Source organism: Miscanthus floridulus, chromosome 11 (genome assembly GCF_019320115.1).
Source record: "Miscanthus floridulus cultivar M001 chromosome 11, ASM1932011v1, whole genome shotgun sequence".
Classification (NCBI taxonomy): Eukaryota; Viridiplantae; Streptophyta; class Magnoliopsida; order Poales; family Poaceae; genus Miscanthus; species Miscanthus floridulus.
This window is the reverse complement of record NC_089590.1, coordinates 77,937,453-77,960,176: the sequence shown is the minus strand read 5'-3', so window position 1 is coordinate 77,960,176 and position 22,724 is coordinate 77,937,453.

Here is a 22,724-nt window from a genome sequence, read left to right as displayed (position 1 = left end):
ATGTACCCGCTAGATCTACGGCTGAGGTCATGTTCTTCTCAACAATAATACCAGAGCCACGTTTTCTAGGGTTTTTAGATCTAGATCGGGTGAACGAAAAACACAGTGAGAGGGTTCAACCGAACCCTAACCCTAACCGGGTAAAAGAAAATGAAAAGAGACTGGGGGTGACGGGCGTCACCCAACTGCCAGTCACCACCGCCACCGCGTGGGGAAAGGTGCCGCACCACCGTCTTCGTCGGCGCGCTGCAAGAAAAGAACAGAAAACCCTAACCCTAACCCTAATCCCCAATCGCAAGACCCAGATCTAGAAGGGGAAGAAGAAAGGGAAGGGCAGTGGCCTACCTCGCCGCTGCCGACACCGCCGTCGCACGGGATGAACAAGCGCGCTGCCGCTTTGCCGGCGTGCAAGAAGAAGGCGCCGCTGCCGCTAGGGCACGGCCCTCACGGGCGCGGTAGGGCACCGCCGCCAGGCCGCTCGATGGCGGCGCGCTCACCCGTTGGGGAGCGCGCGCGCAGGCGAGGGGGCCGACGATGGCGCCATGGTCATTCGCTCTCTGTGCTCGCTTTCTGCGCTACGGGGCTGAGAGAGGAAGCGACCGGCTACGCGCTGAGGAAAGAGAAAGGAAACGAAGAAAATGAGTCTAGGGTTTTGGGGAAGGCCGCGTCGGGGGTTTTCATCTCGCGATATTGACGCCTGGCCGTCGGATGGAAACTAGCGGCCGAGATCGTCTAGACCGGCATTTGGCCTAGGCGGGGCAGCAGATTCCTGGCCCAAGCCCAGGTTGCGGCCTGGGCGCGGGCAGCGAGCGCGCACCGGGTGAAGCAGGTTGCGCGGGCCACACTCCACCGGCCGGGCCGCGCACTGTTTCTGCTGGGCCGGTTACTGTTGCTGCAGGCCGGGCCAGAATGAATAGTAAATAAAGTTTCGAGTTTATTTAATTTTCAGAAGTAGATTTCGATGAATTTTATCTAGTTTAATATCTCTGTTAAAATTTGAACCAACGAGATAATTTTTCAGAGAATATTTGAGAAAAAATTAATGCTTCTAAAAATAGATAATGAATTTTTTCATGTTTCCACTGCTAAAGAAATTGTTTATTCTCCAGTTATTTTGAACCAACATGATATTTAATTGGAGAAAAAGAGATTTTGACATGATTATGATGTTCTTATTTTCTGACCAACGTTGTTAATAACAATATCATAATTTTAATGATTTTATACATTATTTTTATTTCTGCCCAACGATGATATAGATTTAATGTATAAACAGTTGTATGTTTTAATTTTGATCAACGTTGGAATCAAGGCATGCAATTATTGTTATTATTTATGTTCTCACTCTATATGAATTATGTTTTCAGACGGATACAACTTGATGGGTTGTATCAAAGAGATCCCCACTCTCAAAGGTGACAACTACACGGAGTGGAAGAAAAAAATTGACCTGGCCTTCATCTTAGCTGAGGTGGACTAGGTAGTCAACTCACCGTGTCCCACTGAGCCTGTGGCACCGGTGAGGGAGATAAACGAGGCTAATGCCGCTTGGGCAACTAGAGAGAGAGATTTTGCATCCCAAAAGATGTCCTATGACCTTGAGCATAGGAAGTGGGTCACTGTCAACAAGAAATGTTTGGTTGTGATAAAGAACACGATTGAGCCTGTAATTGTGGGCTCAATCTCAGAGTGTAACACGGTCACCGAGTACCTCGATAGAATAAAGAGTCAGTTCACTGGCTCTTCAAAGACATATGCTACCCAGCTGATAAAGCAGCTGGTTACAAAGACGTACTGTGAAAATGGCGACATAAGAGAGCACGTATTAAGGATGAGCAATCTGGCATCGAAGCTAAAACCACTGGATCTGGCTCTCAAAGAAGAGTTCCTTATCCATATAATTTTTGCTTCCTTGCCAAAAGAATTTGACACTTTTGTTGTCAACTACAACGTACAGGCCGAGAAGTGGGACTTAGAGAGGCTCATGTCTATGTGTGTGCAAGAAAAGAGAATGAAAGCTGCCAATGGTGGCATTATCAATTATGTGAAAGACAACAAAAAAAGAATAATAATGCTAACTTCTCCTCAAAGTCAAAGGGAAAGGGTCCCATGCTGCATTAGCCTCAGCAAAACAACTTCACGGTAGAGAAAGACCAGTGTCTCTATTACAAGAAGATGGGACATTATAAGAAAGATTGTCCCGATTACTTAAAGATGATCATGGCAAAGAAAGGTGAGAACATTATTACGTTCATAAATGAATCCCTATATTTATAGTATTCGAAATCTACTTGGTGGATTGACTCAGGTGTAACTGTTCATGTTGTTAATTCTTTAGAGGGATTCCGTTCGACGAGGACTACGCAAAGAAGAGAAAGACACATTAAAGTTGCAAATCGAGTCCAAGCAGATGTCGAAGCCGTTGGCGATCTTTCTCTAGAGCTGGCTGATGGCTTCACACTTTTTACTTAGAGATGTACTTTATGTTCCCTCTTTATAGAGAAACTTGATTAGTTTTTTATGCTTGGACAATGATGGATGTGATTACCATTTTGGAAATGGCAAATGTAAGATAATATTTAATAATGCATGTGTTGGTCTTGCTATCTTATAAAATAAGCTTTATTTGTTATCACTACGTGATGATGTGAATGTTGTATGCGATGATGGGAACGTTGCATGTGACAATGAGAATGTATCCTCATCTACGGATGTAAACAGAAAACGAAAGAGAGCTCACGATGCGTCGTCGAAATTATGGCACTGTCGTTTATGCCATATTTTGAGGGGGCAATAGAAAGACTAGTTAAGAATGATATTCTTCCTCCATTAGAGTTCTCAGATTTAGAACAATGCAGAGAATGCATAAAAGGAAAGTATATAAAGAAAATTAAGAAAGATGCCAAATGAAGCGCAGGAATTTTACATATTATTCACATAGAAATCTGTGGTCCATTTCCTGTAAAGAGTGTGGATGGTTATGATTCGTTCATAATATTCACAGATGATTACTCCCGTTATGTCTACATTTATCCAATCAAAGAAAGAACAGAAGCATTGGATAAATTTAAGATATTTAAGGCAGAAGTTGAAAATCAACACAATTTAAAATTAAGATAGTCAGGTCCGACCGTGTGGGGAGTACTACAGTCGGCATACCCCATATAGCCAAGTTCCTGGACCTATTGCAAGGTTCTTACAGGAGAATGGCATAGTAGTCCAGTATTCTACATTGGGCGAACCTAAGCAAAATGGAGTAGCTGAAAGACGCAATCGTACCCTGATGGATATGGTGCGTAGTATGATAAGTTACTCTACCTTACCGTTGAGCCTGTGGATGAAGGCGTTAAAAACCGTCACTCATATTCTCAATAGAGTACCAAGTAAGTCGGTGCCTAAAACACCGTACAAGTTGTTGACAGGAAGAGTACCCTCACTAAACCACTTACGTGTGTGGGGGAGCCCTGCTGAGGCTAAAGTATTTAACTCAAACAGATCTCAAAACAGTAAGTTGTCGTTTCATTGGCTACCTAGAAAAGTCAAAAGGTTTTCGTTTCTACTGTCCAGACATACAAAGTTTGTGGAAACGAGACACGTTGTCTTCCTAGATGATGAAATAATGAGGGGGAGCATGGTAGCTCAAGAAATTGACCTTGAAGAGAAGCGGATGTATGTACCCACTCCGATGATTTATGAGCCATTTTTCTCACTACCTGCTGTTGCTGCACCGACGGTGTTAGATACTATGGTGCCAGCACCTGTTGTTATTCTGCCTGTGGCATCAATGAATGATGACGAGGAACCTGTTCTTTAGGATCCTGTAGAACATATTGCCACACATAAAGGAGAGCAACAACAGCCTCAAACAGAAGATGTACCAAATGTGGAGGCTCCTAGAAGGTCTTAAAGAGTTAGAAAATCAGCTATTCTGCTGACTATGAAGTATACAATACTGAGGAATTTCAAATGAAGGATGATCCCACCTCATTTAAAGAAGCCATAAGAAGTGATCATTCATCAAAGTAGCTTGAGGCCATGGAAGATGAAATAAAATCTATGAATGCCAATAAAGTTTGGGACTTGGAAATAATTCCTAAAGGAGCCAAAACAGTAGGCTGTAAATAGATCTACAAAACAAAACTTGACTCTCAAAGGAATATAGAGAGATATAAAGCGCATCTTGTGGCAAAAGGCTTTACGCAAAGAGAATGGATTGATTACAATGAGACATTTTCTCCAGTCTCATGTAAGGATTCCTTCAGAATCATAATGGCATTAGTGGCACATTACGATTTAGAATTACATCAGATGGATGTAAGACGACATTTCTTAACGGGGATGTCGGTGTTTCGTACAAGCACCGGCAAGTAAATTTATAGTAATGCGCGTTAGGCTCGGATGGTCCGCTAAAGGACACAGGATTTATACTGGTTCGGGCGGAACGTCCCTACGTCCAGTTTGTTGCTGCTTGTGTTATTAGCACCGTGAACGGTCTGTAGTAAGGGATACAAACTGTCGAGAGAGGGACTGGTCCCAAGTCTCTGATCGAAGGATTGAAAGGTGGTCGAGAGCTTCGTAGCTGCTCGTGTGTATGAGTGCGTTCTATTGTTCGGTCCTCTTTTTTCCGTCCCTTTGATGGAGGATGCGCCTCCCCTTTTATAGATGAAGGGGCTGGCTTTACAAGGGTGAGGACTCCAAGATGCGTATTCTACTTAGTCTTGTGGCTTACGTCTATCCGATCAGGTCCTCCATCCTGATGAGTGCGAAGGAAGATAAGTGCTTATGATATTGTCGATGTCTCTGTAGGATGTCAGGTTAGTCACAGAACGCTGCCCTGCGCAGGGTATGGGCTGTAGTACGGTGGTTTTGACTTATGAGCCTCTCCTAGCCTCGCTCCGTGCGCCTTCTGGTTCCCATGATTCCTTGTTGGGAGAGTTCGGGGTCGGGGTCCTGTGTGGCACCGTGGCCAAGGCCTTCCGACTGGGAGGACCTGAGGGGTCGGGAAGCGGGCGCCGCTCCCTCGGGTCCACAGCGTGGTGACGGAATACCCGTCGTCCGTGGAGATAGCAAATCCGTTCTTGGAGCGTAGCGGTTGTCGTATATCTTTGTTGGGTTCCGTGTCCCAGAGCTGAAGGCGGCGCCTATAACTCTACAGGGTGAGGCGTACACACCTGTAATACCTTTTGGGCTCTACGGCGCCCGGAAGGGTCTAAAGCATCAGTCCTATCGTTCCTGGCAGTCCTTTTCCTGCTAGGGCGCAGGGTATGGTCGTTGGAGCCATGGTTGACCTGAATGTCTTGTCTCGTCCTGTACCCATCATTATGAGGGATAGATATCGATCAGGGCGAGGCTCGTTCTGGGCCGTCAGGTGAGGCGGAGATCAATCCCTATCTCTTGGGCGAGACTAACCCTATCCCTCTGGGATCGGGCGAGGCGGAATCCATCCCTTAGCCCTCGGGCGAGACCGAGCCTGCCCTATAAGCGTCGGGCGAGACGGAGTTTGGCTTTGAGCCTTTGGGCGAGACAGGGTTATCCCACAAAGGCGTCGGGTGAGGCTGACCCTGCCCCTTCGGGATCGGGCGAGACGGAACTCATCCCTTAGCCCTCGGGCGAGACCGAGCCCGTCCTCAAGGTGTTGGGCGAGACGGAGTTTATCCCTCGGCCCTCGGGCGAGACCGAGCCCGTCCCAAAGGTGTCGGGCGAGGCAGAACCGAACTCTTGTTACTCGAACAAGGGATGACATGACGCCTTTATGCGTCCGGAAGTTTTTCACGTTTGGTGGTTATTGGTTCCGCCTTCTGGGGTACCCCGGTATTAGGTCCCCGACAGTAGCCCCCGAGACTCTAGGTGATTCGGGTAGAACCACCTGGAGGGTGTTTTTGATTTTGCCGAAGCTAATTTGCCGGAGGGTGCGCGCGAGCGCACCTGATGGGTGTAGCCCCCGAGCCCCCGGGTGACTCGAGTTGAGTCGCCCGGGGGGTTGTATCGACCCCTTCGTGGGTAAGGCTGAAGGACTTAGTTTTTCATCAACCGGGTGTTTTCCCGAGTGGGTCGTGTCGTCCCGTTCGCTGGGGATTGAATTGGAGCTGTCATAACTGGTGCTTCTGCCCTTGATGGCGGATCGTTCGTGGATTCCTTTTTAGTTGGGCCGGTCGGCGAGTGTCTGGGCCCTAGGTGGTCCAAAGAGAAAAGAACAGGCCTTTGTGGCTGGCGCTTCCCCGGTGGGTAGAGAGTCCGGGTTCACTTGGGGAAGGCGAACCGTCCGCCGAGATTTTCGGGGTGAGAGGATAGGGACTGCGGGCGCGTGTCCCGCGACGTGACGCGGTGGCGCGCGTGGCAGGCCTAGAGATCGAGGCGGACGGTTGCCCTTCTCGCATCCGTCGCCCCCTATAAAACCACGGGGTTCGCCCCCAGGATCCTGTATTTCGCTCCCCTTCCTTTGCGTTCTGAAACATCCACCGCCAATCTTTCCAGCCTCTCGCGCCCGCATCGCTTCCGTCGACCGGCCTGCGTTCGTGCTCCAGCCGCCGTTAAGCTCGCGCCTGCCCTTCCCCCCTACTGCCTCAATGGAGTTGTGGGGCAGATCAAGCATCACCTCCCGGTGTCTGGAGGGCCTCGTCCGCCGTGGCCTTCTCCGCCCACTGTCCGCCGTCCAGGAGTGGTTGCTTCCTGGCGACGAGGGTGAGCCGGTACCGCCTGAAGGGTATGTCGTCTCTTTTGCTCTCTTCCATGAGCGGGGATTCGGGGTACCCGCGCATAGATTCCTTCGGGGGCTATTAGATTACTATGAGGTAGAGCTGCAGCATCTAACTCCCAATGGGATACAGCATATGGCAGCGTTTGTTGCCCTGTGTGAGGGTTTCCTGGGGATCGATCCCCACTTTGATCTGTGGCGGTATTTCTTTAGCGTTAGTCTGTCGAAGAGGAAGATTGGGGGGACAGAAGTGAACGCGCTGATGGGGTGTGCCAGCATTCATCTGTGCCATACCCGGTCGAAGGGTTACCCGTACATGCGTCTGGCTACATCCAACAAGGGATGGCATTCGCAGTGGTTTTATGTTAGGGATGATGTGAGTGCCCCCCTACCGAAGTACACCGGACGTCTTATTGTGGATGCTCTGGCGTCATGGGGCTGGAGCGTCCAGGCTAAAGACAAGAAGCACATCTCCAACCTTCTCTCCGCCCTCCATGCCCTAGAGGGTCGGGGTGTAAAGGGGTCGGGGATTATCGGTGCCTACCACGCGAGGAGGGTGGCGCCACTAATGGCGCGTGTGCTTCCCCTGCATCGGATGATGCCAGGGATATCGTTCGAGGGGACGGTGCTCGTTGACGAGGCGCTCCCTTATTCGGAAGTGGCGCAGCGTGTCAAGGAGGCGACGGAGCCGACGAAGGATTCTGCCGGCATGGTCCTCGACATCGTGTATCCGGTGCCCGGGCATCCTCCAATGCGGCCGGAGCCTGGGTTCTTCGGATTCGTAAGCCCTCTTCTCCTGCACTCTTTTCTTTCTCCTGAATCTCCCTTTTTTAATACTTGCTTTTGTGATGTTGGGGCTAGCCGAGGGGGCTAGTCTTCAAGGATAGTCCGGCTCCACTGCCGAAGGACAGGGCTGTGGCGGCGGCGAATCGACTCGCGGCCGAGCGGGATAAGAAAGCAAAGGAGGAGATGAAGAAGGTGAAACGACTGAAGCAGGAGGCATGGGATCGGGGAGAGGACGTGAGCAGTGAGGATGACGATGATGATGATGATGACGATGACGATGACAAGGTAGCCATCGATGTGGATTGGGGCATCCTGGAGGATGAGGAAACGCTGACAAGTGGCCACCCACCCGTGCAGGGGCCCTTCGCTTTTCACGCAGAGGGAAGTGAATCAATGAGGTCAGTGGAGGCCGGTGAGTCCACCGCTTCGCACAGCGTGCCGGCCGAGGATCGGTGGATGGGGGATGCCGGGCTTGCTGCCGCCGACCCTGAGGCGATTGTGGAGGGGGGTGGTACTGGAGCCGTGCCCGGCTTTGGTGCCGCGCCTCGTGAGACGAGGGAGGGGGACGGCTCCGGTGCCGCGCCCGACAAGACGATGGAGGGGAGCGACTCCGGCGCTGCGCCCAACGAGATGAACCCCCCTGCCCCGGAGCAGGGGGCAGGCATGAAACGGTCCCGTCCGGATGAGTCAGGGCAGGGGTCTAGGGATCCGTCCCCAAAACGCTTCCGCCGGCCGAGGACGTCAACGTAAGCTTTTGACTCCTCTGTTTTCATTTTTTTTCTTACTTATCGGTTATTACCTTTGTGTAGGTTCTTGCGGACGGGTCACCCCCTAGGGCTGGCACCCAAGAAGAGTCTCGCCCTTCAAGTGGGCCAGATGGCGTCGCCTGGAGTTACCCCTGTTTCGAGCAGGGGTGGTGCCGACGTTGGGGCCGCGTTGGCCAAACCGACGGCGTCCATGGTGGCTCCCACGCCCGCGGAGGCTACTGAGCGAGCGGCTTCTTCCGTGGCGGGCGTGGAAGAGCCGGCCGAGGACCGCATACCGCCGGTGAAGGTGATCGTGACTGCGCCGAGCCAGGATCAGCCGGGCGCGGTCGTGGTGGCACCCGAGGGCGTGGTGCAATCCGCGCCGCCAGGTGCCCATGTGGATCCGCCCATGGCGCCCGAAGCGGTCCAGACGGAGGAGGGTCCAGCCGGAGGGTCCTTGAGTGCGGCGGTGGTGCCGCACAGGGTCAGAAGGGAGCCACCACCGGCCCCTTTGTCGGGAGGAAGCCGCTCCCCTGCGCGGGGGGAGCCGCCGCTCCAATGGATGGCCGCTCAGGACCCGTCATCGGCTCTTTTCTCGCTCGATGATCATTCCGAGAGCATGGAGCGGGAGGGTCTTGACGTCGGGATCTCGACCATGCTGAACGCCCTGGACCAGGCCAGAGGGGCCCTCCGTGAAATCGTTATCCCTACCACTCAGGTATTTTCTGGGTTTTCTTCTTTCTTCGTATGTTTATGTGTTCTCGCATTTCTGATATCAGTCTTCTTCTTCTTCAGATTCTTGTTGCTCGTAGCCGGAAAAAATCCCAATTCCTCCGTGAGCAGAAGGCGGAGCGGGATCGCCTCTCCGAGGAGGCCCGGCTGCGAGCAAACATGGCCGCCCAGCTTGCTATCGTCCAGGAGCGGGAGGCGCATGGGATGTTCGAGGACCTATCGGCGAGGTCTAAGCTGGATGGAGAGGAGATTGCCAGGCTCCAAAAAGAGCGAGACGAGCTGTTGCAGAGGAATGCCGCGGCCAATGAGAAGGCCAGTGAAGTCCTGAAGGAGCTGGAGATGGAGCGGGACCTCCGGCGGAAGGCCAAGAGTAGGGCCACAGCCCTCCAGCAGAAGGTGGATGAGGACGTCGAGGTGGTCCGCTCTCTTCGGGCGGAGCTTGGTGACGCGGTGGAAGGAAGGTTGAGTGCTGAGAACGTCGCCACCAAGCTGGAGAAAGAGGCTGCCTATACGTGAAGGGCCCTTCAGGCTGAGAGCGATGAGCACGATCGTCTACAAGCTGCGGTCGGGGTGGTCCTTAACGCCCTGAATGTGACGGAGCCAGTGGAGACCGGCCCGCTCGCAGCTCGTGTCGGAGGTATCATGGCTCGGGTGGGCCAACTTGAGGAGAGTGCCTTTCACGCCGGGATTACCCAGGCCTTCACCGTCGCCCACGCCCATTATGAGAAGGAAATAAACCTAAGGGTGATGAGCGAAGGCTTTCCGTCCACCTACGAGGATGAAGAGCTGGAGGAAATGGAGAAGATGGTCGCTCCCCTTGCGAAGAACCTGGCAGACAGTCTGAAAGAAATGGTTCTCCCTTCGCGGGAGTAATTAATCGAACAATTTTGAGAACAGCTTATATGTAATATGTGGACAAGTGTCGGTACTTTTCGAGTCTGGACGCCTTTCGTGCTTTTGCGTCTTAATTTCGTTTTGTTTGATTTTTTGCGATTTGATTTTTTACGGTCTTACCAATATGTTCCCCTGAATTATGCCGCTGATTATAATGCGAGGAGATTGAGGAGGTAGCCGTACCTTAACAGCCCCCGAGTAAGGTCCGACCCCCGCACCTGCTGGGGTCGGGTGTTACTGGAGACCGAAATCATGGTTTTGGTGACAATGGATGTCATCGCAATAATCCCCACCCTGTCTTCCAACAGAAATCCCAACTGGGGACTCTATGGGCTCAGCAAGGTGGGGCCTTTGAACCTGTGTCCCTGCATTTGTTTGGCCCGAGCCCTCGAGCCTTGTCAGGGTCTGATAGGGGTCGGTCGTTATTTGCGTGTTACCTCGTCCTCGGTTTTCGTAATTGGAGGGGCTGAGTGAACGACACTTGCCTCGACGGCTTGAGTACCGCGCTCAATGAGCTCGCTAACGGGTATGTTCGTGCGGAATTCGGGTCCATCATTTGCTGATGGGGTTGGCAGAGCCCTCTGGTGGCACTCCACAACTTCTTAACCCGCCTCCTGGCAGATGCCTGAGTCGTTCGATAAGCTCAGGGGGCCCGATGGCCTCTCCTCGATGGAGATTCTGTGGGTTTGGCTCGAGGTTAGAATCGAACGAGAGAAGGTCGAGACGTCCCGGTTCGCTTCTGAGCAGGATCGGGCAGGGCCGCTGGGGCTCGTCTTGGTTATCTCTCCCTGGCCCTGTTCGGCGTGAGGCGGCCTCGAGCCCTTCGCGGGCCGACCTTCGAACCTCAGCCTATGGTTTCCTATATCGAATGAGGCGACAGCCGTTTCGTGGTGCGACACGAATCGTTGGGATGCAATTTTTTGCATATGAAATGTTTTGAATGCAACATTTAATTGAAAATAAAGGCGGGGTCGGTAACGTTACCTTGGTGATATGAGTGGCGGAAAAGCTCCTACCAGATGGGTTCGGGCCCTGACGTTTGTGACGAGGTTGAAAAAACCTGCGTAAGAATTGATATTCTTTGTTTTCGTGTCTCGGTGACGATTCGAGCCGTTCGATTAACTTGGGCAGCCTGACAGCTTCTCCTTTGGGGGAGACTCTGTAGGCGGACCCCTCCGATCCCTTCTTTGAGAAGGCAGACGTCGAAACTAGAGACGCGAGGGGCGTTGAGTAGGATTTTTCTGGTAAACAGAAACACCGTAGCTATCGGGGCGTAGGGTTTGCTAGTTCGTCCAGTTTTACTCAAAGCTTTGTGCCTGTATGTCGCGCCCTTAGTTTCAGGCGTACGGAGGGGTCGGGTGAAGAGAATGCCTAGACTGGTAGTCATCCTCGGTAGCCCCCGAGTGATGCTCGCGTCCCTGCTATTTGACGGGGTCGGAATCTTGCGAACAAATTTTAACGCATAAAGTGAGAAAGCTGAGAGGCTTATCTTTCTTTGGTCGTTCGTTCGTCGTGTCTTCTGGGCCGAGCGGTCGACCCAGGAGATCTGAAAGGTCCCGTCGTCGGGTCGTCCGTGGTCCTGCATGGGGAGGCAAAAAGTTGTCTGCCTATGTGGGTGCCTTAATCGCCGCGTCCGAAGCGGGTCAGTGGCGGGCCATACCTAGGTAGTGTTTAGTTTGACCGAAGAGGGACGCCTCACAGACCGGGGTTCGTCCCGTCACTTCTAGCGCGTCCCCTCAGATACCAATCAGCATTGATTGCACATTAAAAAAGAGGGAAGGGAGAGGGTTTTTCGTCCGACCTTTCGCCTTTCCTTAGTTACAGCGCTTCCTCTTTAAATAGGGAGGGGAAGAGGAGCTCTCATCCCATCTCCCCTTCTGCCTCCGAGCCGCTATCTCTCCTTCTTCTTCCTTTCCGCCAAACGCGTCCGTGCGTCGCGGTGGTTCCTGAGTGAGGAAGAGTAATGCCAGCGGGAGATAGAGAACTTACAACCTTGCTCGTGAGTTTGGTGTGTGATGCCGAGCCAGAGGTTATCCAACGTAGATGAGATGGTGCGCGCGGCCCTTGGTGAGGAGTCGCTGCTGCTGAAGGAGAAAAGGCGTCGGTGGGCGTCGTACGTCGTTGACTGCGCCGTCGTTCGCTGCGCTCCTCCCTTGGCGGGAGGCGTTTCCTGCCCATACGCTGTTGTCTAGGTTATGGCTGGGGATGATGGCGTAGTCCCCAGACGCCATGACGGTGGCGTTGCTGCCGGGGTTGCGGCTGACGACGATGACGTAGTCCCCGGACGCTCCAGCGGAGGCGTCATAGATGGTGGCGCCTTCGAGGATCCAGTGAAGATGTCGCCGATGGAGAGCGTGGCACGGCGTCCATAGTAGACGAGCTGGCCCGTGTACACGCCCCGGTCGTCACCGATGGAGAGCGTGGCACGACGGCCGCAGTGGACGAACTGGCCCGTGTACACGCCCCCGACGTCGCCGATGGAGAGCGTGGCGCGGCGACCGTAGTAGCACTTGTGGTAGAGCTGAGCCGAGACTGTAATGAAATAACGTTGTGGGGAAGCCCCCGAGTAAACAGTCTTCAGAGTATATTGTTCCTTTTTTGTAATGACATCGCTTTGTAAGTGGTGAATTCGTGCAAAAAATGAACAAAATTACATCCTTTGCTTATGGCAAGTCATTTTAGTGCTTTCCAACTCTTCTCATGGTCTAAGTCATAGGAAGCTAGGAACGTGGGCGAACTAATTCTGATTGAACTGGTGAGCAAAGAGGTTGCAGCCGCTGGGGCGTGGGTGTCTCGCAGTCCTACCAGTTGTATTCAGAATTGGTTCCCAAGATCTTAGCCCTCGAGACTCATTTACGAGGCGAATGGAAAACTTATAGAATGTTTGTAAGTATAACACAGGGATTTTTTGCAAGCGCGATACTTGTATTACACATAACATATGTTACGATCATATGCCAGCCTCCGAGTGAGGTCTGACCCCTCGCGATTTGTAGGGGTCGGAAATCACTAAGGATTGGGGTTCTGTTAAGACAAAAGCTGATAAAGAAAAGTGTAAGCTTATTTTAAGGATAGAAACGACGTAGCTGCTCAATGTTCCAGGCGTTGGTGAAGACCTCGCCTTTGATGGTTTTCAACCGGTAGGCGCCTGGGCGAAGTATTTCCACGACGATGTAGGGCCCTTCCCAGGGCGGGGAGAGTTTGTGACGATCCTTGTTGCTCTGTACAAGGCGGAGGACGAGGTCTCCGACGTTGAAGGCTCGACCCCGCACCCGTCGGCTGTGGTACCGTCGCAACGCTTGCTGGTACTTGGCTGAATGGAGGAGGGCGATGTCGCGGGCCTCATCTAGCTGGTCCATGGCATCTTGGTGAGATGCCTCGGCTCCCTTTGCGTCATATGCTCTGATTCTTGGTGCTCCATAGTCGAGGTCCGTCGGGAGAACGGCCTCGGAGCCGTAGATCATGAAGAAGGGTGTGTAGCCGGTGGTCCGGCTAGGAGTCGTCCTTAGGCTCCAAAGCACAGCCGGGAGCTCAGCGAGCCAACGCGCGCCGAACTTGTTCAACCGGTTGAAAATTCTAGGTTTGAGGCCTTGAAGAAGCATGCCGTTTGCGCGCTCGACCTGTCCATTCGTCCGGGGGTGCGCGACGGCTGCCCAATCGATTCGGATGTGTTGTTCATCATAGAAACGAATGAATTTCCTACCGGTGAACTACGTGCTGTTGTCTGTGATGATGGAGTTCGGTACTCCAAAGTGATGGATGATGTCAAGAAAGAACAACACAGCTTGCTCGGATTTGATTGTGGATATTGGCCGAGCTTCAATCCATTTTGTGAACTTGTCTATGGTGACAAGCAGGTGGGTAAAGCCTCCGGGCGCTTTTTTAAGTGGCCCGACCAGGTCAAGCCCCCAGACCGCGAAGGGCCACGTGATGGGGATCATCTGGAGAGCCTGGGCCGGGAGGTGTGTTTGCCGAGCGTAGTATTGGCACCCTTCACAGGTGCGTACAATTTGCTCGGCATCGGCTACTGCGGTGGGCCAATAGAAACCCTGTCGAAATGCCTTCCCACCCAAGGTTCTTGGTGTGGCATGGTGTCCGCATGCCCCACCATGGATGTCGCTTAGTAGGAGTTTTCCCTGTTCGCCAGGGATGCAAAGCTGAAGAATTCCGATGTGACTTCGTTTGTAGAGTTCGCCCTCTACAAGAACGAAGGATTTGGCGCGTCGCGTGAGCCGTCGGGCTTTTGTCTTGTTGGTTGGTAGTACGTCATGGAGGAGATAGTCTATGTAAAGCGTTCTCCAGTCATTGGGAGGATCGGACTCCATTGCTGGGTCTTCTTCAAGCTCCATGACCTCGGGGTCAGGAGGAACAGTTAGCGGATCGGCCTTGGGGGTCGGACTAGAAGGGCCATCGTCGGCTTGTTCTGACCCCGCATAGCATACCGAGGGTTTGTGTTGATCACTGGCAAAGACGCCTGTTGGAACCGGCTCTCGGCTGGATGCCGCTTTTGTGAGTGTGTCGGCTACTTCGTTGAGGCGCCTGGGGATATGATTGAGTTCGAGGCCGTCGAATTTGTCCTCCAGATGTCGGACCTCTTGACAGTATGCCTCCATCTTGGTATCGTGGCAGCCCGACTCTTTCATGACCTGGTTGACGACCAGCTGAGAGTCGCCCCTGACGGCAAGGCGTCGGATGCCCAACTCGATGGCGATTCGTAGGCCGTTGATGAGCGCTTCGTATTCTACAGTATTGTTTGATGAGGGAAAATGAAGCCAAACCATGTACCTCATGTGGACCCCGAGGGGGGATACAAAAACTAGTCCTGCTCCGGCGCCCTTCTTCATCAGCGATCCGTCGAAGTACATTATCCAGTACTCTTGATCGATGGCTGCTGGTGGCATCTGGACCTCGGTCCACTCCGCGATGAAGTCAGCTAATGCCTGAGATTTGATCGCCGTTCGGGGGACATAAGAAATGCCCTGATCCATCAGCTCGAGTGCCCATTTTGCGGTTCTTCCCGTAGCGTCATGGCTACGAACGACCTCGCCGAGGGGGAACGACGTTACTACTGTCACGGGGTGTGACTCGAAGTAGTGGCGTAGCTTCCTTTTGGTGATGAGGACGGTGTAGAGGAGTTTCTGGATCTGGGAGTAGCGGGTTTTGGAGTCGGATAACACCTCGCTGATGAAATATACAGGGCGCTGCACCTTGAAGGCGTGCCCCTCTTCCTCTCGCTCTACTATTAAGGCAGAGCTAACCACTTGGGTGGTGGCCGATATATATAGCAGGAGAGATTCTCCATCGCATGGAGGAACTAGGACCGGCGGCTTAGTTAAAAATTGTTTAACCATGTCAAGTGCCTCCTGAGCCTCGGCCGTCCACTCGAAGCGGTCAGTTTTCTTCAGGAGTCGATAAAGGGGGAGTCCTCGTTCGCCGAGGCGTGAAATGAATCGACTGAGGGCGGCAAGGCACCCGGTGATCCGCTGAACCCCCTTTATGTTTTGGATCGGGCCCATCCTCGCGATGGCTGATATCTTCTCTGGGTTGGCTTCGATGCCACGCTCAGAGACGATGAAGCCGAGCAGCATGCCCCTCGGGACCCCGAAAACACATTTTTCGGGATTGAGCTTGATGCCATTCGCCCGGAGTTTCGCAAAGGTGCGTTCAAGGTCGGCGACAAGGTGGTCAGCCTGCTTAGATTTGACTACGATGTCGTCGACATAGGCCTCAACGGTTCACCCGATGAGGTCTCCAAAGCAACTAAGCATACAGCGCTGGTACGTTGCCCCAGCGTTCTTCAGACCAAACGGCATTGAGACGTAGCAAAATGATCCGAAGGGCGTGATAAAAGATGTCGCGAGCTGGTCGGACTCTTTCATCGCGATTTGATGGTAGCCTAAGTATGCGTCAAGGAAACAGAGGGTTTCACACCCCGAGGTGGAATCGACTATTTGGTCTATTCGTGGCAAAGGAAAAGGATCCTTTGGACACGCTTTGTTGAGGCTAGTATAATCAACACACATTCTCCATTTCCTACTCTTTTTCTGGACAAGAACAGGATTTGCTAACCACTCTGGGTGGTATACTTCCTTAATGAATCCTGCGGCCAGTAGTTTGGCTATCTCCTCGCCGATGGCCCTGCGTTTCTCCTCATCGAAGCGGCGCAGGCGTTGTTTTACTGGCTTGGAGCCCGGGAGGATCTAGAGAGTATGCTCGGCGACCTCCCTCGGGATGCCCGGCATATCCGAGGGTTTCCACGCAAAGATGTCCTTGTTGGCGCGGAGGAAGTCGACGAGCGTGCTTTCCTATGCGGAGGAGAGCGCGGTCCCGATTCGGACTTCTTTGCCCTCGGAGCTACTGGGATCCAAGAGGACGCCCCTGGAGCCCTCTGTCGATTCGAACGATCCAGACGACTTTTTTGCGTCGGGTGTCCCCTCAATGACCTCCTCCCTGAGGGTGGCGAGCTCTTCGGATGCGATGACCGTGGATGCGTGTCCGCAGCATTCGACCTCGCACTCGTAAGCGCGCTGGAAGGAGGTGCCGATGGTGATGATCCCATGGGGGCCCGGCATCTTTAGCTTCAGGTATGTGTAATTGGGTACGGCCATGAACTTCGCGTAACATGGTCGCCCCAATATGGCGTGGAAAGTCCCCGGGAACCCCACTACATCGAAGGTGAGGGTCTCAGTCCGGTAATTGGATTGATCCCCAAAAGTGACGGGCAGGTCAATCTACCCTAGCGGTACGGCTTGCCTTCCTGGCACGACGCCATGGAAAGGCGCTCGGACAGGGCGGAGGCGCGTTCGGTCGACGCCCATCTCGTCGAGCGTCTTGGCATACATGATGTTGAGGCCGCTGCCCCCATCCATCAGTACCTTGGTGAGCCGCTTTGGACCGACGATCGGGTCGACGACAAGTGGATACCTTCCCGGGTGTGGGATGGTATCTGGATGGTCGGTTCGGTCGAAGGTTATGGCGGATTCCGACCACCGGAGATAGGCTGGTATAGCCGGTCCAGCGGTATAGACCTCTCGACGTGCGACCTTCTGGCGGCGCCTGGAGTCGTAGGCCATTGATCCTCCGAAGATCATGAGGGCACCGGTCGGAGTTGGGAAGGTGTCGTCCTTCTCCTCCGTGTCGTTAGTGGTGGGAACAGGCTCCTTCCCCTGCTCCTCCTTGTTGAGACCCCCGGCCAAGTATTTGCGCATAAGGCCGCATTCCTTGTATAGGTGCTTGGCCGGAAAGGCGTGGTTCGGGCATGGCCCCTCGAGCATTTTTTCAAAGTGGTTCGGAGTGCCCTCCGTGGGCTTCCGGCCACCTTTGCGGTCGGCAGCGGCCGCGAGCGAGTTGTCGCGCCGTTGCTTCTTATTTTTACCTTTGGCGGGACGGTTGGAGGCGCCTTCGCTGGCGTCCTCATCCCGCCTTGTCTTTCTGTCGGAGCGATCAAAGATGGCTCCGACCGCCTCCTCTCCAGAGGCGTGACTGGTGGCGATGTCCAGAAGTTCCTTGGTAGTTCGCGGGCCCCTGCGTCCTAGCTTGTGGACTAGGGATTCGCAGGTTGTTCCGGACAGAAAGGCTCCTATCACGTCAGCGTCGGCGACGTTTGGGAGCTCGTTGCACTATCGGGAGAAGCACCGGATGTACCCACGGAGGGTTTCATCGGCCTTCTGACGGCAGTTCTTGAGGTCCCATGGGTTTCCAGGGCGTTTGTACGTGCCCTGGAAATTACCCACGAAGATCTCAGTCAGATCTGCCCAACTCTGAATAGCATTGGACGGTAGGTGCTCCAGCCATGCTCGTGCCGAGTCGGCCAAGAACAGCGAGAGATTGCGAATAATAAAATTATCATCACTCACACCACCGGCCTGACATGCAAGCCGATAGTCTTCGAGCCAAAGCCCGGGATTTGTTTCGCCAGAATATTTAGGAATGTTCATAGGCGGTCGATACCTTAGGGGGAACACAGCGTTGAGGATGTGTCGGCCAAAGGCCTGAGGGCTTGGCAGAACGGGGCTCGGGCTTCGGTCCTCGTTGCTATCGTAGCGCCCGCCACGTCGGGGATGATAGCCGCGGCGCGCTGCTTCTCCATCGTCGCCGTGGGCACGTCTCCGGGTGTCGATGATGCTACGTACGTCGCGGCCACGGCCAAGGTGTTGATGTACAGGGACGACGGAGGGCTGCCCACCGGCTGGCGGTGTTTGGTGTACGGATGCGTCTTTGGTGGGACGCACTGAGGGCGCGCGCTGGCTGGTGTCGGGTTCGCGTCGTCGAGACAACGAACTTTCCGCCTGCTGCGCTGCTGCACGCTCGAGCAACGTGCGAATCTCCCGATGAGCGCATCGATCCTCGGACGTCGCGGCCTCCGAGAGGCCATGCAGCAAGGCGGTTGCTGCGGCGATGTTCTGGCTGGCTCGAGCAAAGTGAGGAAAGGCCCCATCGTCGGTGAGGATCCTTTGATGTACGGTCCGGGCTATGGCACGCGCGCGCCCCCCGTCTTTGCGGCGTTCAATCTCGCGATTGATGTCCGCGTATTCCCGTGCGAGCCCTTGCCCGGCCTCATTGATTTCCTATTGACGAGCCTTTAGCTGCTCCATCCTCAAGTGAGATGGGGCTGTCCCCTCCTCCCCTGATCTGCTGTCAAGATTGTTTGTAGGGGTGGCCACTTCCCTGGAGGCGCTTTCGACGTGACCCTCGGGGGTCTGTGTCATGTAGCATTCCCGGGAAGGGTGGTGACTCCCCCTACTGGAATCTGAGCTGGAGAGCGATACGGGCTCCTTGTTGAGGAGCTCGTAGAGGGTCTCCGTATCCTGCTCAATCGCCCCCACGAACTCGATGTCCATGGGTGGTTGAACCACACGTAGCGCCAGAAGGCGGCCAGCGGTTGCCGCAACGTTGCGGAGACCGAACGGAAACGCTGTCGGGGCGCTCTATACGGACCCTTCCGGACACATGGTGGCATTGTGAGAGGCCTCCTTGGGTGACGGGTCTCCCCGGGAGTTGCCCGGTGGACCCTCAAGCCTGAGACGATTCAGGTTGATGGAAGGGAGAGACGGAGCGGCTGAGTGAGTCAGCGCCAGCTCTCCTCCTAATGTGATGATGAAATCCAGGTCGCCGAAACGCAGGTGTGCGCCCGGGGCCCAGGTGATTGCGTGGGTGGCCATCCGAGACCTGATTTGGAACGCGCAAAGCCCCTACCTGGCGCGCCAACTGTCGGTGTTTCGTACAAGCACCGGCAAGTAAATTTATAGTAATGCGCGTTAGGCTCGGATGGTGCGCTAAAGGATACAGGATTTATACTGGTTCGGGCGGAACGTTCCTACGTCCAGTTTGTTGCTGCTTGTGTTATTAGCACCGTGAACGGTCTGTAGTAAGGGATACAAACTACCGAGAGAGGGACTGGTCCCAAGTCTCTGATCGAAGGATTGAAAGGTGGTCGAGAGCTTCGTAGCTGCTCATGTGTATGAGTGCGTTCTATTGTTCGGTCCTCTTTTTTCCGTCCCTTTGATGGAGGATGCGCCTCCCCTTTTATAGATGAAGGGGCTGGCTTTACAAGGGTGAGGACTCCAGGATGCGTATTCTACTTAGTCTTGTGGCTTACGTCTATCCGATCAGGTCCTCCATCCTGATGAGTGCGAAGGAAGATAAGTGCTTACGATATTGTCGATGTCTCTATAGGATGTCAGGTTAGTCACAGAACGCTGCCCTGCGCAGGGTATGGGCTGTAGTACGGTGGTTTTGACTTATGAGCCTCTCCCAGCCTCGCTCCATGCGCCTTCTGGTTCCCATGATTCCTTGTTGGGAGAGTTCGGGGTCGGGGTCCTGTGTGGCACCGTGGCCAAGGCCTTCCGACTGGGAGGACCTGAGGGGTCGGGAAGCGGGCGCCGCTCCCTCGGGTCCACTGCGTGGTGACGGAATACCTGTCGTCCGTGGAGATAGCAAATCCGTTCTTGGAGCGTAGCGGTTGTCGTATATCTTTGTTGGGTTCCGTGTCCCAGAGCTGAAGGCGGTGCCTACAACTCTACAGGGTGAGGCGTACACACCTGTAATACCTTTTGGGCTCTACGGCGCCCGGAAGGGTCTAAAGCATCAGTCCTGTCATTCCCTAGCAGTCCTTTTCCTGCCAGGGCGCAGGGTATGGTCGTTGGAGCCATGGTTGACCCGAATGTCTTGTCTCGTCCTGTACCCATCATTATGAGGGATAAATATCGATCAGGGCGAGGCTCGTTCTGGGCCGTCGGGTGAGGCGGAGATCAATCCCTATCTCTTGGGCGAGACTAACCCTATCCCTCTGGGATCGGGCGAGGCGGAATCCATCCCTTAGCCCTCAGGCGAGACCGAGCCCACCCTATAAGCGTCGGGCGAGACGGAGTTTGGCTTTGAGCCTTTGGGCGAGATAGGGTTATCCCACAAAGGCGTCGGGTGAGGCTGACCCTGTCCCTCCGGGATCGGGCGAGACGGAACTCATCCCTTAGCCCTCGGGCGAGACCGAGCCCGCCCTCAAGGTGTCGGGCGAGACGGAGTTTATCCCTCGGCCCTCGGGCGAGACCGAGCCCGTCCCAAAGGTGTCGGACAAGGCGGAACCGAACTCCTGTTACTCGAACAAGGGATGACATGACGCCTTTATGCGTCCAGAAGTTTTTCACGTTTGGTGGTTATCGGTTCCGCCTTCTGGGGTACCCCGGTATTAGGTCCCCGACAGGGGACTTTGGAGAAAAATGTTTACATGGCACAACCGAAAGGTTTTGTCATGGAAGAAAAAGAACGAATGGGATGCCGCCTAAAGAAATCCATTTATGGATTAAAACAAGCTTTAAGATAGTGGTACTTAAAGTTTGATCAGACAATAAAGAATTTTGGGTTTAAAAAGAATGTAGAGGACAATTGTGTCTATGCAAAGTTTAAGAATGGAAAGTTTATCTTTCTTGTCCTGTATGTGGATGATATCTTACTTGCTAGTAGTGATGTCAGTCTACTACTAGAGACAAAGAAGTTTTTGTCCTTAAAATTTGATATGAAAGATTTTGGTGAAGCTTCGTTCGTTCTAGGGATCGAGATTCACCGAGATAGAAGTAAAGGGGTATTAGGACTATCACAAAAGGCATACATAGAAAAGATCTTAAAGAAATTCAGTATGCACAAATGTAATCCCTCACCTGCTCCTATAGTCAAGGGCGACAGATATAGGGATTTTCAATGCCCTAGGAACCAGTATGAGATCGATCAAATGAAAACGGTTTCATATGTTTCACCTGTCAGAAGCTTGCAATATGCTTAAATATGTACGAGCCCTGACTTGGCATTTGTTACCGGGTTACTTGACAGATTCCAGAGCAATCCTAGAACAAAACACTGGAAATTAGTAAAGAAAGTCTTGCGTTATTTGCAAGGAACGAAAAGCCTCATGATGACGTATAGAAGATCTGATTCACTCCATATAGTGGGATATTCGGATTCTGATTATGCGAAAGATGATAGAAAATCAACGTCTGGATATGTATTCACTCTCGCAGGGGGGCTATTTTATGGAAAAGCTCAAAGCAAACCATCACTACATCGTCCACAATGTATGCCAAGTTTGTAGCGTGTTATGAGGCAACAGGGCAGATGAACTGGCTAAAGAAGTTTATACCCGGTTTGAAGGTGGTTAACGACATCTATAGACCACTTAAGTTATACTGCAATAATAATCTGGTAGTACAGTATGCTCACAACAATAAGTCAAGTGATGCTGCTAAACACATTGACATAAAGTATTATATTGTGAAAGATAAAGTCCAGGATCATGTCATAAGTCTTGAGCATATAAGTACCGAAAAGATGCTCGCGGATCCGCTTACAAAAGGCTTACCACCCAATGTATTCAGAGAACATATAGCCGGCATGGGTTTAAGGAAAAGCTTATAATTCCTGGACAAAAGAAAGCCCAAAGTTAAGTATCTATTCCAGAACAGAGTGGTGCGTTATAGTTGTTAAATCTATCGGCAATTGACCGTGACGATGAAACATGCTCTATGCGCTAATCTGTAATGGAATGAACAAAAGTAAATGATATGAAATTAAAAGATGGTAGGAGATCAAGGGGGAGATTGTTAGATTGATCTCTAATCCCAAACTGGGCCCAACGGCCTAGTTGGGCCTTTGAACAGCGCCCTGATCGGGGGCGCCCAGCCCACTATGGCTGGAGGCCCCTATCACACTGCGCAATAAATAGAGGTGAGGCCGACGGCTCTGTGTACGAGGTTCGCCTGAGCCGAGCTCTCCATCGATAAACCCTAACCCGATCAGAGAGGGGTGCAGCCAGTGACGAGAAGCCACCAGCTGCGCCGCCAGCGGTCTTCACCGCTGGTCGTCACCGCCCATCACCGTCACTGTCTTCATTGACCGTCGCTGCTCGTGCGCAGACTTTACCAACTCCATGGCGGATACGAGCGGATCCTCCTCCAAGGACATAGATGGTCAGCCCTTTTCCATTTCTTCCTCTCTCTCTAGATCTAGTAGTTCAAAGTTTTAAGGTGTGTTTGAAAAATGTACCCGCTAGATCTACGGCTAAGGTCATATTCTTCTCAACGAGTTCAAGTTCCGGTAGTCGGAGTCGGAGAAGCTTGCTTCAGTTGCTTGTGTGCAAAAACAATAAGGATGATTAGACGCAACATGCATCTCCAACAGCCATTCGGTCAATCAGACTAACACCTAATAAAGATTTACAGGATCTGGCATGTTCACAATGCTTCTGCTTCTTGCTTAGTAAATGGTCTGGACTCTGGAGTAGAGATGGGTATCTTCCTTGACCAATAGTCGACGCATTATTCTCCCTGCGCCGAAACCGAAATGCAATCCTCGCTTGCACCAAGCAAAGTCTTCCGGTTCTGGTA